This window comes from Littorina saxatilis, linkage group LG2 (assembly GCF_037325665.1).
Source record: "Littorina saxatilis isolate snail1 linkage group LG2, US_GU_Lsax_2.0, whole genome shotgun sequence".
Taxonomy (NCBI): domain Eukaryota; kingdom Metazoa; phylum Mollusca; class Gastropoda; order Littorinimorpha; family Littorinidae; genus Littorina; species Littorina saxatilis.
The window spans coordinates 64,538,908-64,553,703 of NC_090246.1; the positions used below are offsets into that span (position 1 = coordinate 64,538,908).

The 14,796-nt window shown below is 39.7% G+C and overlaps 1 protein-coding gene across 1 annotated transcript in view; it reads right to left on the minus strand.

Moving 5' to 3' along the window:
- LOC138959544 (uncharacterized) overlaps positions 1-14,796 on the minus strand; it is a 33,141-nt gene that overhangs the window by 17,524 nt on the left and 821 nt on the right. The gene's annotated exons all lie outside the window — the stretch shown is intronic.

Here is a 14,796-nt window from a genome sequence, read left to right on the forward strand (position 1 = left end):
ACTTGCCAACAACTGTGGTTGGACATGCTTTTGAAATGTAATATTTTTTCGACATGATTTCTGGACATACGAATCCCGCTGTGTTGCCTACTGATGTTGCGAATGATGAAGGTTTTGAGTTGACTGACCTTGAGGAGGGATTGCATCAGGCGTTTATCGTCTCAAATTATATCCTTGCTACTTTTCAGGAGTCAACTATTGCCATTCATGGTAACTTGGATAGTCAATGTTTTTATTTGTTTGATTCCCATCAAAGAAACAGAAATGGTAACCATTCTTCAAATGGCGCTGCAGTTTTGATGTCATCAAGTTAATTCCTTTGCAGAATTGATTGATTTTCTCAAAAGCCATTATCAATGTGTTTATCAATTAACACCTGTTCATTTCTGTCCAACTGCAATGCAAACTCAATGTGGAGGAAACAAGGATTCATTACAAACAAGTCATCCCTGTACATCAACAGATTTATGTACCTCAATCAATACTGCTAGTATGAGTGACAGGAATCTAAAAGAAAAAACAACCAAACGCAAATGTACTACTACTTCTACGACTCGTTTGAATGTAAAACAGAAATGTAACACTATCTGTGACAATGACGGTTCTACGACTCGTTTGAAGGACAGTATAGATCGAACCTTAACCCACAACTACGACAATTTGTGTCAGACTTTTTTGAACAGGAAAATATGCCTCTGTTCAACAGTAACCAAAACATGGAAGATGTTTTTGAAACTTTACAGAAATGTAACACTAGCCTATCTGTGACAATGTTGCTTTTGAATTGAACCCACATTTGTTGAACAGGAGAGAATGTTCCTGTTCAACAGTGCCCAAAACACTGAATCTGACGTTTTTGAATCTTTTCTGTCATCTAACTGAATCTGACGTTTTTGAATCTTTTCTGTCATCTAACCCAATTGCTCATGACTTCATCGATCTTGAACATGCCTACTTTTCAAAGAAAGACAGACAAAAGCGAAATCTGCATGTTAGCCATCTGCCTGAAATGGTCAATGCACTTTTGTAAAATTGTCACAGCTGTAATGCACTTTTGTGAAATGGTCAGTGCTGTTGTGCACTTATGCAAAACTTGGTGCTGTGCTGTTAACATTTGAACAAAATGCATTTTGTTCAAATGTTTAGTGCAACTTGCTACTATATAATCGCTGTATGCGCTTTGTGGTAATAATGCACTGTTGTGAAAAGTTTGCGCTAAATGTTGGCACTATGCATCATTGTTGGAGCACCCTCCTGTAGATGCACCATGCTGAAAAATGTACTTATGAATCAAGCATTGACTGAAATAAACAATTTATATATCCAGCACAACATGCAATTCATTAACTTTTGACCCTAACCTTTAACACTTCCCAAAATAAATCTTTGGTGGACATTGCATCGACGCTGTTCATTTTGAATGAACATTTTTCTTGTTGTCACCTGTGCCGTACTACCTGCCTCGTGCCACTCGTGCTGACATTGCCACCATGTATCTCGACTGTTACGCATTATAGTAACATTGGATTTTATTTCCATGGGTGACACCCTTAAGTCATTTCCTTGCGAGACGGAACGCCGTAAAGAGAGATGGCGTCAAAAGCGTGACGTCAAAAAAGGAAGAATGACACAGAGGAAAACACGAGGTTGGAAATGGTTATGATAGATCTCTACGCCTACACCGTATGAAAGATTATTAGATTTGCAAATTCATACGATGATTCTATCAATAAAGACTTGAGATATTTGTCTTTTGTACTTCGCGTTAAAAGATGTATGGAAGAGTTGTTTTATTGAATTGTTTTGAGACACGTGCGAAGGCCTATATTCGTAGCGTAGAGTTTTACTTTGAGTCCATTCACCAAGATCAGTTGATTCTCGTTCCATTTTGGAGAACAATTCAAGTTTTTTTTCTCGGGAGTTATATTTCATCACAAACCTGAATTATGCAGGTAAGAAACTGCTAAAGTAGGAAAAAGGGAAGTAATAATATCGTTCTTCATTTCAGAAGTAGAGCGGCACATTTTCATCCCTACGTTCATCTGTTTTGTGTGTTTCAAAGGCGAAGCAGTTGGACGAAATCCAAAATTCCATTGTTTGTAAGTAACGGTCAGAATGATTAGATAGATGTTAGGCTCATAAAGCTGATGATAACATGTTGTTTTCACTTTGATCGACAGGTTTAGATGCTGTTTAGATGCTGGTTAGATGATCGTGTAGATGCAAGCTGGAGATGAATCGGACGCCAACTGAGAGAGAGATGGAACCGTGTTAAAGAACTGATATCACCGTTCACCCCATCGCCGAGATATCCAGGGCATCATCATCCTCATTCACTTCATCGTCGAAGACATCAAGGGCATCCTCAACATCGTTCGTCACATCATCAAGACATCAAGGACATCATCATCACCGTTGAACTCATCGTCAAGACATTAAACTCTAAAGACATCATCTTCATCACCGACGCCGTGTATAAACACTCCGAGAGCTTTACAGTCGCTCATTCGGCAAGATCAAACCTCTCACACCTGATCCTTAACCTGTAGTGCCGAGTACGTCGATGCATGAAGATGAGTAACCAAAATTAAAGCCGTTTTTCACTCATTGTAGTTGTGTTCGTCCAGTTGCTTCCAGTGTTTATTCTTTCTGTCGATACCTTTGAGTCTGTCTATCGTTCAATTAAGTTAAAAGGAACCACGCATATCACTAACTATAAAAGCGAACAGCCGCCAAATAATCATACCCTAGACAACATTAACAAAATTCGAGATTCAATCTTGAAAGAGCCGGACACGTGAAAATCCTCCCATCGGATTGTGACATATTGGTTGCCTCGTCCGGGATAGGCTATTTCGTTTAGATACATGTGAAGAAATTGTCTTGTGTGGTTTGTGTGTATTCATTGATCATTCATTAGTTAAGTAATTAGTATATGTTTATTTGTGTATTTATTTAAAGGAAAACTATAGTGTAGTATGGGTAAAAACTCACTGTAGATCACATCCTTAATGAAGGTAAACTAAATAACACAACCTTACTGAAGGTAAAAACAAAATGTAACTCTCGAGGAAAAACAAAACAAAACTGGAAAGTGAAAGTTAGATCACTTTCATCTACCTGTAGATCTAGTTCTAGCAGGTAGGATTAGTTGGCAACATTCTGTTGGGGAACGGCTCAAATTCCTTTCTAAGTAGAACCAACGAAACAAAAAGGAAGTCGAAATGGAGATATTTCGCAAAAACATTTTGAACTAGTTTATTTACGTTCACGCACATGGGAAAAGTCATTTGACTATTTGTGGTGACAGATTCAATGGACAGAGTCTGAGTATCTAGCTAATAAACTATTCATAATATTGAAGATCGCGGATACTTTCTTAGTGTTGAAATTAGCTACTTCAATTAGTTCTAAGAAATTTTCTAGATAGAAACCGTGGGATCTTTATATACGTTGGATTACGTATGGTGATAGACTAGAGTGATAATACTGGGAGTCGAGCCGCAGTTGTATTGACCACTCTAGGTCACAGAACGAATGGTTACGAGTTGACAGTAACATTGTTCAGTTACAGTTTGTAATAACTGATTTTTTCCATAAATGCGAAGTAGGTTCGAGATAGTCTGTGATGAGATAAATTCCATGCACAGTACCCGATATAGAAACTTCGCACGTCCTCAAATTTGGAGTGAAGGCGTGTGGTGAGACTGACATAGAAAGCCAGACAGGTAAGATGGCTACTTCAGTGGATGCAGCCCTGGAAGCGACGAGGATTTTGATGGATAAAGGGAAGTTACTTGGTTTGGAGGGATCTGAGCTGCGTGATTTTGTTCTGGAATGTGAGCGTGAGAATGGTGAGCGTGCGGAGCGTGCACGTGAACGTGCTGAACGTGCGGAAATTGCCGATGCTGAACGTAAACGCGCCGACGCTGAACGTGAACGTGAACGTGCCGACCGTGTTGAACGTGAAAGAGAAGAACGCGAGCAACAAACTCGACTCGAGGAGTTGAGGATTCAGGTCGAATTAGCTCGCGCAACAAACTCACGCGATCGCGGAGGCGATGAAGAAGAAGGAAATCAGAACAATAACAATCACAGAAATCATAGACCTCGCGATACCGATAACTACCAACCGAAGTTACCATTCCTCGAAGACAAAGACGATGTAGAAGCGTTCCTTCTGCAATTTGAACGTCATGCTGAAGCATCACACTGGGACCCTAACACTTGGTCTGTACGTTTGTCCGCACTGCTAAAAGGTAAAGCACGCACTGCTTACACCAAGATGAAAGTCGCTGATGCACGCGACTACGCCTTGCTCAGAAAGACTTTGCTGGAAAGATTTCAGATTACCGCGGAAACATACAGACAAAGATTCAGAAACACACGGAAAGAAAACGCTGACTCGTACAAAGAGTTCATTACTCAGATTTCCTTGTTCCTCGATCGCTGGGTTGAAATGTCCAATATCGGAGAAAGTTTCGATGATTTCAAAGACCTCATACTGACGGAACAAGTGTATGAAAGCATGCCTACTGAACTCGTCACGTACGTGAAGGATAGAAAACCAAACAGCATTGATGACGTAATCGACACCGTAAATCTCTACGAAGAAAACCGACCCAAAGAAAGCCGTAGACATGGGAAGAAACCTGAAGAGAGAGGACACAAGGCAGCACACGGGACGAATTCCACAAACAAGGACAAGGACGAAGGAAATAAAAGCAGAACCAGCGTCAAATGTTTCAGATGTGGAAAATTGGGCCATTTCAAGAAGGATTGTCGCCAGCCTCCGAAAGATGAATCAGCCAGTGCCGCATTTCAAGACGAGAATGACGTCGAGGGGAATGCGACACATGATCAACTGTGCGACAAATGTGTTCACAAGAAATTCACCAAACTGTCCCAAATCGTAGTTGAAGGCCAGGTAGTCACTGCTTTCCGCGACACCGGAAGCACCTCTACGATTGTTGATTCCAAACTAGTACCAGCTAGCAAGATTACTACGCGCACAAAAGAAACGTCTTTGGCGAAGAAATCAGTGAAAGAGAAATTATCGGTCGCACACGTTTACATGGACACGCCGTACTTCGTGGGAGAAACCGAAGTTAGCGTCATGGAGAATCCTGTCCATCCTGTGTTGATTGGAAACTCGATGGGTGTAGGATCGGAGAAAATCGAGACACCTGTATATCCAGTCCGTGAGACCGTAATCCCTGAAACCACTGCAACAGCCGTTACCCGAGGACAAGAAAAACGTGAAGAAGAGGGGAATGCGTCAATTCCCAGTTTTCCTATGGAAGGAAAGATCTTCACCGTTGCTGATCTAAAGAGAGAACAGCAAGACGACAAAAGCCTTGAGAAATTACATGTGTTGGCACGAACGAATGTAACTCGAGGGCGAGTTCAGTTCATCTATGACAAGGACGTGTTATATCGCCAATACAGTGACAAGCAAGGAAAGGACCACCGACAAGTAGTAGTACCTCACAAGATGCGAGCGAAGGTATTGTCCACCGGACACGATACGGCGATGTCGGGCCATCTCGGACAGAAGAAATCAAGAGAACGGATTTGGCAAGATTTTTTTTGGCCGGGGATCGTGGGTGACATCAAACGCTACTGCAGTTCTTGTGACGTGTGCCAACGTACTATGCCAAAAGGACGGACGAGGAAGGTACCTCTGGGAAAGATGCCTCTGATTGAAACTCCGTTCAAGCGTGTAGCCGTTGACATAGTAGGACCAATCAAACCCATGTCTGAGACAAAGAAGCAGTATATCCTAGTGATGGTGGATTTCGCGACCAGATATCCTGAAGCTGTTGCTCTCAAAGACATAAAGGCAGAAACCGTGGCTGACGCGCTATGGACATTCTGGACAAGATTGGGACTTCCAGAAGAAGTATTGACCGACAACGGAGCGCAGTTCACCAGCGAGTTGATGACTCAAGTCAACCAACTGCTCGCAATCAAGGGATTGACAACTTCACCTTGGCATCCTCAATGCAATGGTGTTGTAGAACGTTTCAATGGAACTTTGAAAGCGATGCTCAAGAAGATGACTTTTGAACAACCGACCAAGTGGGACCAGTACTTGCCAGCACTACTGTTCGCATACCGAGAAGTTCCCCAAGATTCACTTGGATTTTCTCCTTTCGAACTTCTGTATGGGCGGACAGTGCGTGGACCAATGCAAGTATTGCGTCAACTGTGGACGGAAGAAGAAAGCAACGACGAGATACGCACGACGGCTGAACATGTTATTGATCTGCGAAATCGCATTGAAGAAACGTGCAAGATCGCCCGCGACCATCTCGCCAAGTCAGCAATACGACAAGCTCACTTCTACGACAAGAAGACGAAGAAGAGAGAACTCATTGTCGGCACCAGAGTTTTGCTTCTACTGCCAACGAAACACAACAAGCTAGAACTTGCATGGAAGGGACCATACGTGATCGAGGAGCAGATCAACTCATTTGATTACAAGATCAAAGTGGGTCGCCAAACTCGTGTCTATCACATCAACCTTTTGCGAGAGTACCATGAACGAGAAATGATCGCTGAACCAGAGAAACTTCCAGAAGAAGTGGTGGAACAGAGCGCGATAGTCGTCGAAGATCTGGAAGAACAAGATGACGAAATATTCGCCAACATGGGACCTGATCCCAGCATACTCATTCCGTCTACAAAACGTACCGAGAATGAGAAAGATGTACATGTAGCTGACACATTGACGGCAAGACAACAACGTGAAGTCAGAGACGCATGTACAGAATTCAGCGCATCGTTGACTGATGTACCAAAAGCTACGACTCTAGAAATCTGCAACATCAAGATGACTGATGATCGACCTGTGTACGTGAAACCACGACCCATACCTCATGCGTTAGTGGACGTGGTGGAACGTGAAGTGAAGGAGATGTTGGATTTGAAGGTTATCGAACCAGCCACTTCACCCTACAACGCTCCGATAGTGATCGTGAAGAAAGCACAGGGTAAAGCAGTACGTTTCTGCAATGATTTCAGAGAAGCAAATAAAGTCATCAAGAACAACGCTGAACCACTGACAGACAAGACCAAAAAGCAAGAACCGGAAAAGGTCAAGTGGACTCCTGCCTGTCAGGTGGCGTTCGACACACTGAAAGCCAAGCTAGCTGAACAACCGATCATCCAGATGCCAGACCATACACTCCCATACATCCTCAGAACTGATGCTTCAGACAAAGGAATGGGAGCTGTTCTACTTCAAGACAAGGGAGAAGGTCTGCAGCCGATCGCGTATGCCAGCAAGAAGCTGTCAGAGACAGAACAGAAATATGCCACCGTAGAGAAAGAATGCTTAGCGACCGTCTGGGGAATCCAGAAATTTGAGCGTTATCTCTACGGAAGACATTTCATACTGGAGACGGACCATCAACCTCTTCAGTATCTACAGCGGATGAAACCAACCAATGCCAGACTGATGCGCTGGGCACTGCAACTTCAACCGTACGTCTTCACCGTGAAGATCATTCCCGGCAAAGACAACATTGGAGCAGACTACCTCAGCCGTGCTACCATGAACTGAGAGAGACCATGGCAATGGTCGTCACAACTCAGAGATACTACCTGATTGTGAAGGGAATTCTGATCATAGATCCACGGAAACAATTAGTAGAATGTTATACACATATGGTCATGGCTCAGAAAAGGTGTCGAATTTGTGGGACACTTGAGTCACAAATACAAACTCTTGGATTACTTTCCATTTTGGGGTCCAGCAAAACTGTTTATGTGTTTAGTTGTGTCTGGGCAGTAACAATGTATTTTCATCAATTACTGCGGAATGAATTGCATTTTAAATTTTAACTGGAGTGTGTTACATAACACCGTGTCACACATTGTTTTCTAATATACAGTTAACAGTAAACCTATTACACAATGAAAGTTAACTGCATTAGTTAGTATCTACCTTGATCTTCATTTGTGAAAAGTGGCATTCCCCGACAGCAATAATCTGCATATCTAGGTACCCTAGGAATGTGTGTATGTTACATGAACACCAATAAACAAAACAACGATCAAACAAGTACTCAAAGAACTGAAAAGATTACTGTTTCAGCAGTCAATCAATTCTTAGTTCCACACACTTCATACGGACAGTCTGCAAAAAAAATCAAATCAGAACAAGATGTGAAAATGTATTCAAACAAAAATCAACTTTCTGTGTCTCACAACACAGACATTCAAAACTGCTAAATTCCTATTTATTTTACACACACAACCTTAGAAATACATGTAATGGGAAGAGAAACAAGTACATAATAGTAAAGAGTTGAAATGCATCAATGATACCTGACCCGTTATTCCCATTATCAGTTATCTGTCAAGTCATTCCTAAAAGTTTCCAATGAGTGTGTTACATTTCACCAAAAAAATCAAACTTTAGGACACTGTCAAGATATTCACATGAAAAATGCATGCAAAAGAATGAAAAATGAAAGAGCAAAACCATAACAACCTAACAATGATGTCTTATGACTTCTACCATGCTCCAATTCACAATACAGAGAAGATTTTCTCACTTTTAACACTGAGTGTGTTACATTTCACCAAAAAAGTCTTACTTCACATTATTTTGTAAGGTATAAAGCATATATATCCATCCACTTGGTAATGAAAACAATACACTGTACAAAAAAACTTGATAAACCCCCCAAAAAATCTTCAGGTTGAAGGTGGATTTTGAAGTTATCAAGAAAAATGCTGTTTATTCGCCAATGAGTGTGTTACAAAACACTGTCATAACATGAACAAAACGTTGTTCATATTCAGTGCATTCAGTTAATTGTGAAATTAATTGTAAGAATGACACCATGGTTGCTACACAACTATTGAAACTATTGTTGACACATTCCGACAGCAATAATCTGCATATCTAGGTACCCTAGGCAAGTGTGTGTGTTACAGGAACACCAATAAACAAAACAACGATCAAACAAGTACTCAAAGAACTGAAAAGAATACTGTTTCAGCAGTCAATCTATTCTTAGTTCCACACACTTCATACGGACAGTCTGCAAAAAAAAATCAAATCAGAACAAGATGTGAAAATGTATTCAAACAAAAATCAACTTTCTGTGTCTCACAACACAGACATTCAAAACTGCGAAATTCCTATTTATTTTACACACAAAACCTTAGAAATATATGCAATGGGAAGAGAAACAAGTACATAATAGTAAAGAGTTGAAATGCATCAATGATACCGGACCCGTTATTCCCATTATCAGTTATCTGTCAGGTCATTCCTAAAAGTTTCCAATGAGTGTGTTACATTTCACCAAAAAAATCAAATTTTAGGACACTGTCAAGATATTCACATGAAAAATGCATGCAAAAGAATGAAAAATGAAAGAGCAAAACCATAACAACCTAACAATGATGTCTTATGACTTCTACCATGCTCCAATTCACAATACAGAGAAGATTTTCTCACTTTTAACACTGAGTGTGTTACATTTCACCAAAAAAGTCTTACTTCACATTATTTTGTAAGGTATAAAGCATATATCCATCCACTTGGTAATGAAAACAATACACTGTACAAAAAAACTTGATAAACCCAACAAAAAAATCTTAGGTTGAAGGCGGATTTTGAAGTTATCAAGAAAAATGCTGTTTATTCGCCAATGAGTGTGTTACAAAACACTGTCATAACATGAACAAAACGTTGTTCATATTCAGTGCATTCAGTTAATTGTGAAATTAATTATAAGAATGACACCATGGTTGCTACACAACTATTGAAACTATTGTTGACACATTCCGACAGCAATAATCTGCATATCTAGGTACCCTAGGCAAGTGTGTGTGTTACATGAACACCAATAAACAAAACAACGATCAAACAAGTACTCAAAGAACTGAAAATTACCAATCCTTCAAAGTAAATTGTAACAAGAAGGGCAAAGCCCATACGACTCACATGCTTGACCTTGACCTTTACATGACCTTGACCTTCAGGGTCAAGGTCAAATAACTAAACCTAGCAATGACATCATACACTAAGAACGGCTTTACACATTTTTCCTACCAAAATACATGTGACCTTGACCCAAGGTCAAGGTCATCCAAGGTCATGCAACACAAAGCTGTTAATTCAAGACATAGGAAGTACAATGGTGCTTATTGGCTCTTTCTACCATGAGATAAGGTCACTTTTAGTGGTTCACTACCTTATTTTGGTCACATTTCATAAGGGTCAAAGTGACCTTGACCTTGATCATATGTGACCAAATGTGTCTTATGATGAAAGCATAACATGTGCCCCACATAATTTTTAAGTTTGAAACAGTTATCTTCCATAGTTCAGGGTCAAGGTCACTTCAAAATATGTATACAATCCAACTTTGAAGAGCTCCTGTGACCTTGACCTTGAGGCAAGGTAAACCAAACTGGTATCAAAAGATGGGGCTTACTTTGCCCTATATATCATATATAGGTGAGGTATTGAATCTCAAAAACTTCAGAGAAAATGGGAAAAATGTGAAAAATAGCTGTTTTTTAGACAACATTTATGGCCCCTGCGACCTTGACCTTGAAGCAAGGTCAAGATGCTATGTATGTTTTTTGGGGCCTTGTCATCATAAACCATCTTGCCAAATTTGGTACTGATAGACTGAATAGTGTCCAAGAAATATCCAACGTTAAAGTTTTCCGGACGGACGGACGGACGACTCGGGTGAGTACATAGACTCACTTTTGCTTCGCATGTGAGTCAAAAAACCACTCTAATTCAAAACAATAAACGCAGACATCCTTTTCTGTTTACTTGATTCATTCCTTACTTTGTTCCAGCAAGATTTAATTAATTTTCAAGATAACTCTACAAACGATTGGAGTGTGTTACCTCTCACGATGTGCGAGTGGTGTGAGTAACACACTCAACACTGTTCCTAAAAAAAACACCTCTAATTCAAAACAATAAACGCAGACATCATTTTCTGTTTACTTGATTCATTCCTTACTTTGTTCCAGCAAGATTTAAATAATTTTCAAGATAACTGTACAAACTATTGGAGTGTGTTACCTCTCACGAAGTGCGAGTGGTGTGAGTAACACACTCAACACTGTTCCTAAAAAAAACCCTCTAATTCAAACAATAAACGCAGACATCATTTTCTGTTTACTTGATTCATTCCTTACTTTGTTCCAGCAAGATTTAAATAATTTTCAAGATAACTGTACAAACTATTGGAGTGTGTTACCTCTCACGATGTGCGAGTGGTGTGAGTAACACACTCAACACTGTTCCTAAAAAACCCCACTCTAATTCAAAACAATAAACGCAGACATCATTTTCTGTTTACTTGATTCATTCCTTACTTTGTTCCAGCAAGATTTAAATAATTTTCAAGATAACTCTACAAACGATTGGAGTGTGTTACCTCTCACGATGTGCGAGTGGTGTGAGTAACACACTCAACACTGTTCCTAAAAAAAAACCCACTCTAATTCAAAACAATAAACGCAGACATCATTTTCTGTTTACTTGATTCATTTCTTACTTTGTTCCAGCAAGATTTAAATAATTTTCAAGATAACTCTACAAACGATTGGAGTGTGTTACCTCTCACGATGTGCGAGTGGTGTGAGTAACGCACTCAATGTAAAAAAACATATATTTCTTTTTCCTGTAATTTATTTCATTAAATTGGCATGAAAACAAAGCACAAGGTGAACTGTATGGAAAGACTATAGAAAAGGCCAGAAAAAACACATGCAATGACATGAACGCTGAATAACTTGGGAAATTAGTTGAATCGTCTCAAACATATGTATTTAAAAATCAAAATAAAGAAAAATCTTTGTCCTAAAAAATGCCAATTTTATCAAAACAAATCACAATAACACTTCTAACTTTCAGATGAAAAAAAAAGGAAGTAAGTTGTTATTCAGTGAAAATAACAGTGTTTCAAACTGCAGGTGAGTACGTTACATACAACGAAAAACCAGTGGTTCTTACCTTGGCCGTTTACGTCCATCTCCTCCATGCCACACTGAGTTCTGAGTTCGAGACAGTCAGTGCAACTTTGTAGCAGACGATAGAACAGTTGTTTCCATCGTTGGAAGTCAGGAACATGTCGATAAACAACTTTGATTTACGTTGTTACTTTTCGCCGTAACACGAAAGTACACAACAACGAACTTAAGACTTATTTTCATTGCTTTGTCTTCTGTGTTTGTGCATATTTTTTGTTTTAAGTAGTAGATTGTTCTTTCTTGTCCAAGTTTATCGCTTAGTTCAACGTCTGTCATCATTATTAAAAGCGCAGCAAAAGCTAAAACTGCCTACGTGACTCCAAACACGAAAAGTAACATACTCACCGTTGGATCTAAACTTGATCTCAGCCGACTGTTGGGGTGAGGTACTGGTTATCGTGCAGTATGTAAACAATAACTAACACCTTCTCTTTCCATCTCCATCAAGTTCTTATCCAAGCAGTGTGTGTAGTACGCGCAAATACGACGTTTCGACACCAAGTAAAAAAGTGTCCCAACTTCCGGCCCGAAAATCGACGTAAATTCACTCTACTATTGCGCCTTGCTCGAAAACAAAGTCATCAAACCTTTCGGTTTCTACCAGAATAGTAACTGTATTCATATCTGCACCCCGTGTCAGTACTTTCAAAGGTAGAATAAACCATAACTGAGCGTGTGGGGCGTTTGAATGGGGTAAGGGTGGAGTTCGACGCCATTTCTGAGCCGTGACCATATAGTATTAATGTAACTATTATGCATGTTCATAGATTATATAAAATCTTCCTTTCCAAGGGCGTGTGTTACGCATTATAGTAACATTGGATTTTATTTCCATGGGTGACACCCTTAAGTCATTTCCTTGCGAGACGGAACGCCGTAAAGAGAGATGACGTCAAAAGCGTGACGTCAAAAAGGAAGAATGACACAGAGGAAAACACGAGGTTGGAAATGGTTATGATAGATCTCTACGCCTACACCGTATGAAAGATTATTAGATTTGCAAATTCATACGATGATTCTATCAATAAAGACTTGAGATATTTGTCTTTTGTACTTCGCGTTAAAAGATGTATGGAAGAGTTGTTTTATTGAATTGTTTTGAGACACGTGCGAAGGCCTATATTCGTAGCGTAGAGTTTTACTTTGAGTCCATTCACCAAGATCAGTTGATTCTCGTTCCATTTTGGAGAACAATTCAAGTTTTTTTTCTCGGGAGTTATATTTCATCACAAACCTGAATTATGCAGGTAAGAAACTGCTAAAGTAGGAAAAAGGGAAGTAATAATATCGTTCTTCATTTCAGAAGTAGAGCGGCACATTTTCATCCCTACGTTCATCTGTTTTGTGTGTTTCAAAGGCGAAGCAGTTGGACGAAATCCAAAATTCCATTGTTTGTAAGTAACGGTCAGAATGATTAGATAGATGTTAGGCTCATAAAGCTGATGATAACATGTTGTTTTCACTTTGATCGACAGGTTTAGATGCTGTTTAGATGCTGGTTAGATGATCGTGTAGATGCAAGCTGGAGATGAATCGGACGCCAACTGAGAGAGAGATGGAACCGTGTTAAAGAACTGATATCACCGTTCACCCCATCGCCGAGATATCCAGGGCATCATCATCCTCATTCACTTCATCGTCGAAGACATCAAGGGCATCCTCAACATCGTTCGTCACATCATCAAGACATCAAGGACATCATCATCACCGTTGAACTCATCGTCAAGACATTAAACTCTAAAGACATCATCTTCATCACCGACGCCGTGTATAAACACTCCGAGAGCTTTACAGTCGCTCATTCGGCAAGATCAAACCTCTCACACCTGATCCTTAACCTGTAGTGCCGAGTACGTCGATGCATGAAGATGAGTAACCAAAATTAAAGCCGTTTTTCACTCATTGTAGTTGTGTTCGTCCAGTTGCTTCCAGTGTTTATTCTTTCTGTCGATACCTTTGAGTCTGTCTATCGTTCAATTAAGTTAAAAGGAACCACGCATATCACTAACTATAAAAGCGAACAGCCGCCAATAATCATACCCTAGACAACATTAACAAAATTCGAGATTCAATCTTGAAAGAGCCGGACACGTGAAAATCCTCCCATCGGATTGTGACATCGACAATCAAACCGTCTATGCAGTAGGTATAACCAACTGTTTTTGTCAAATTCTTCATGCATTGATTTGTTTAAATCTGCACTCTAAAACAATCTTTGTGAAGTTGAAATTCATTCAAATAAAGAGAAATTATGGCCGCTGTGTATTTTTTTGCATTTTGTTTTAAAACACTGGTAGTGAGTTCACCACGAGTAAAGTGTTCACTCAAAACAGGGGACACGCCTATTGCTAGAAAAATACGTACACTTCGTGCAAGAAAGTTGTGAAGAAAGTTTCACACAATGATTTGTGAACAGGAAAACTGTTTTGTGCACCAAATTTCTTTCGATGTATCTAGTTATCTCGATTTATAATGTTGAAAATTGCTGAAAGTCTTTGAAACAGATAGTTTTTGAAAAAGACTTTAGTGTATTTTTAGGTTTATGATATTTTTTGTATGATGCTAGATATGGCTTTCCCGATCTAACGTATGAAAGAACCCATTGTTAGTCAGCGAATAAAGACATTTTCCGGATTACAGTGGTTTTATTGTTTGTAAATTCACTTCATTAACATTGTTGCGAAAACAAACTCGAACATCTTTTGACCGCATGAGTTTACGTAAGCATTTGATAAAAAAAATAGTTACTAACTGAGATCGTTCAAAATGACT